Source organism: Chinchilla lanigera, unplaced genomic scaffold (assembly GCF_000276665.1).
Source record: "Chinchilla lanigera isolate Chin_1 unplaced genomic scaffold, ChiLan1.0 scaffold00187, whole genome shotgun sequence".
In the NCBI taxonomy this organism is placed as follows: domain Eukaryota; kingdom Metazoa; phylum Chordata; class Mammalia; order Rodentia; family Chinchillidae; genus Chinchilla; species Chinchilla lanigera.
In genome coordinates this window covers 254,755-258,577 of record NW_004955588.1, presented here as the reverse complement: position 1 = coordinate 258,577, position 3,823 = coordinate 254,755, and the positions used below count along the sequence as shown (strand labels likewise).

At 41.0% G+C, this 3,823-nt stretch overlaps 1 pseudogene; it reads right to left on the bottom strand.

Moving 5' to 3' along the window:
* LOC106147588 overlaps positions 1-3,823 on the bottom strand; it is a 6,430-nt pseudogene that overhangs the window by 1,981 nt on the left and 626 nt on the right.

Genomic DNA, 3,823 nt, shown 5'->3' with positions numbered 1-3,823 from the left:
AGGCAGCAGGATTGCTGTTGCGTTTGAGGCCAGCCTGGGTTACAAAGTGAGCTCAAGGCCAGCCTGAACTGCACAGCGAAACCCTGTCTCAAAAAAAAAAAAAAAAAAAAAAAAAAAAAGTACTCCACTCCCTTCTTCTGATAACCAAATAAATATGGGCCACCCAGAGAAGGTCTTGGTCTTAGCCCCAAGAAAATCTCGAGTTCTGTGAGAGGGCTTTGATCCTTCTGGAGCCCTGAAATCATTCCACTCACCTCTTTTTATTTAGCCTTAGATGTACACTCATTTGGGAGACTGCAGATCTGATATTATTAACCCAATAGATTTTGTCATTATAAAATATCTGAACATTAAGTAGAATTAATTTTTATTACTTTGTTTTCTTTTTTGGCTTTTTGACACAAGGTCTAACTGTGTTGTCCAAGATGATCTTGAACTCACTATGTAGCCCAAGCTGGCCTCCAACTCAAAGGGATCCTCTTGCCTCAGCCTCCCAAGTGCTGGGACTACCGAAATGTGGCATGATACCTGGCCTCCAAGCAAATGGTCTCCCTTGCCTGTGGTATAGATACAATACACTGCTTTATAGATACTAGCTCTACTCTGCAAAAGTAGTTTTGCTTTAACTTTTATTATTATTATTATTATTTTGTCTTTTTGAGACAGGGTCTCTCTATGTTGTTCAGCGTGGCCTTGAGCTCACTTTGTAGCCCAGATTGGTCTCCAACTTGCAGTGATCCTCCTGCCTTACTTAGCCTCCCAAGTGCTGGGATTTTGGATGTGCAACACCATACCTGGCTGCTTTAACTTTTAAACAGTACAGTAAGTAGTCTTAGATGAGAGGTTTTAAATTTTATCTGTGTAATAATCAGTTTTGATCTTTCTTTCCACATGTAAAGGGTTTTCCCAGAAAACTAAGCAGAATATAAAGACTGGAGCATTCATACCCCATATGGAACTATTACCTTTTTTTCCAGGATGGAATAGGAATACTAATATTGCCTTAAAGTCAGCTTCTAAATGTACTTCTGGGAGACCAAGGCAAGCTATTTCAAATGGCAATAAATGAGTCAACTTAATACCATGAAGAAGTGCTTATTTTTTCCCTGCTGCTCGTATATGCAATTTAATTTCTTCATAAAAATGTAGTTTAAATGAAGAGAAATTGCATTTTGAACTTGTGATATGTTGACACCCAGGCAATTTTATGCAGTTACCCATGTCAGGTGCTTATAACCTGCAGAAAAAGTCACATTCCTGACAGGCTCTTCGCTGCCTTTCCACTTTTGTGATACAGACCTCTACATTCTGAGGAGGTTTTACATTTTTTCCATCGGCAGCTTGGAGCGATCCCCATGGCGCCCTGGCCACCAGCCTCCAGGTAGCTGCTACGGGCTCCGCCATTCACATCTTGGCCATGCTTGGGGCACAGAGCAGCCTGGAGACAGGACCACCCTGCCCCGGGCCCCTGCCCACCCCTTAGGCCTGCTCTTGGGGACAGGGCGTACCTGGGGTGCGACTCAAGACCCTGCCTAGCAGGAGGCCCTGACTGTAATCAGGTCTGGCACCCCTTCATCTATTTTGATATTTGGCATGAGGGTTGAGGACTGGTTGTCAGTTGGTGGCCTGGTTTCTAATTCACACCTGAAAAGCATTATAGGAAAGAAATTGCCTGGTCTGGCCTACACAGCAAGTTCAAGGTCAACTTGGACTATGAGACCTTTTCTCAAACAAAAAACAAACAAACAAAAATGAGGAAAACTTGTCGCAACAGAGTAGAGGACAGAGTTGGGACTGAACTGAGCACGAGGAATATTTCTAATCCTGAGGACCAGAGATAGAACTCACAGATGAAGGCCAGGGGCAGTCAAGAGCCCATCCAGGAGGACTTCTGCTAGGATGACATTACTGTAACAGAGAGTTGCTGTGGGTAAACTTGCAATAGTTGGCATTTTAAAGACCAGCCAGAGCACAGACACACACTCTGTGCGGTCTGCATTTAGATAACCCTCATCTCTAAGCCTTTTCCATTAACATTCTCTTTTTCTTTTGGTACTGGGAATTGAACTCATGACCTCAGGCTTGCCAGGCAAGTGCTTATGCCGCTGAGCTATATCCCCGGCCCTCCATTAACATTCTCTTTGCATTATTATCCTTCCTGTATAGTCAACCTTCATACCTTAGCTTTCTCAGAGAAGTCTTCTATTAATGACCACTATAGCTTATTATAATTACTTTAGTATCTGCATTCTCTGATAAAAGTATAATCTTACGTGAGTAGGGACTATATCTATTTTTCTTATCCCTAAAGTCTGAGATATAGTAGATGCTCAATAAATACATGTTCAATGAATGCTAAAGTGGGCATGGAAATGTGTTTTTGAATGAATGAATGACTTTGAGATGCAATATTGGCATTGATCTAAAAGGAAGTGGTGTTATTAGAGTAGTAAAGAAAGAATCTAAACCAGGCATGGTGGTGCACGCTTATAATCCCAGCACTTGGGAGGCTGAGGTAAGAGGATCACTGTGAGTTCAAGACCAGCCAGGGCTGCACAGTGAGTTCAAGGCCAGTGTGAACTGCATAGTGAGAGCCTGTCTAAAGAAGAAAAAAAAAAAAAAAAGTAAGAAAGAAAGAACCTAGACTTCAGTAGATAAGCAGGAAAGGGCAGTGAGGAAATGAAGACACTAAGATTTTAAAACATTTATGAGAAATTCAACTAGGAAAGAAAGAGGAGAAGTAAAATAGCAGCTGAGAGCCTATTGCAGATTCAGGTGAGGGATTCCTTTCCAAGGCAGGATAGAAAGGTATCAGGTAGGGTGTTTTGTTTGCAAGTGATAGAAAAGCCCACTCAATGGAAAATAAAGAAATAATATGGGGCAGGAAGTGTAGCATAGTGGTAGAACATATGCTTAGTGTGCTGAAGGTATTGAGTCCAATCCCCAGTACCAGAAAATGAAACAAAACAAAACAAAAAACCATGGAACTTACTCAGGCTACAAAGTCCAGAGTGAGGCTAACTTTAGATATGGTTGATCCGAAACTCGAGACATTTCTAGGAAAATGGATGCATCTTGAGTCCATACACAAGTGAAATAAATTGGACACATGTGTAAATACTGCATTGCTTCTCCCACAAGAAGTGAAAAGTGTAAATAAGGATAAAAAGTATAACAGATATTGTGAAATAGGAAGAAAATGTTCAAATGGGAAGGGAAACTAGGAAGGGGAGGGGAGGGGGAGGAAGGAAGGGAAAAAGAAAACAAAAAAAGAAAGAAAACATGGAAGCAAAGTTTTTGTAAATGAGAGGAAGAGAGGTTGAAGGGAGGGGAGGGGAATGGGGAAAAAATTGAGATATATCATATACAGGTACAAATTCCTTAAGATTATTATGTATATCTAAAATGGACCAATAAACTTAATTAATAAAAAATAAACTTTCTAACTTACCTTCTTAAGAAAACTCTCAGGAGAGAGGTTGTACTTTAGCTTACACACACACACACACACACACACACACACACACACAAAGATATGGTTGATCCAGACAGTCAAAGTGTCACCAACAATCTGCCTTTATATGTCCATGATTTTTCCCAACTCTTCCTTTTTTGTGATTTCATTCCCAGGTTGGCTTTCCTTATGGTTAGAAACAACAGATCCGACAAATTTCAGATGTCACATGTTTCCCCTACATGTCATCCCTCCCTCTTCTATTCCAGAGGAAAAAAAAGAACAATTTATATTAGTCAGGATTCTTGTATGAGCAACAGAAAGGGACTTTTCTCCTCCTCCTCCTCCTCCTCCTCCTCCTCCTCCTCC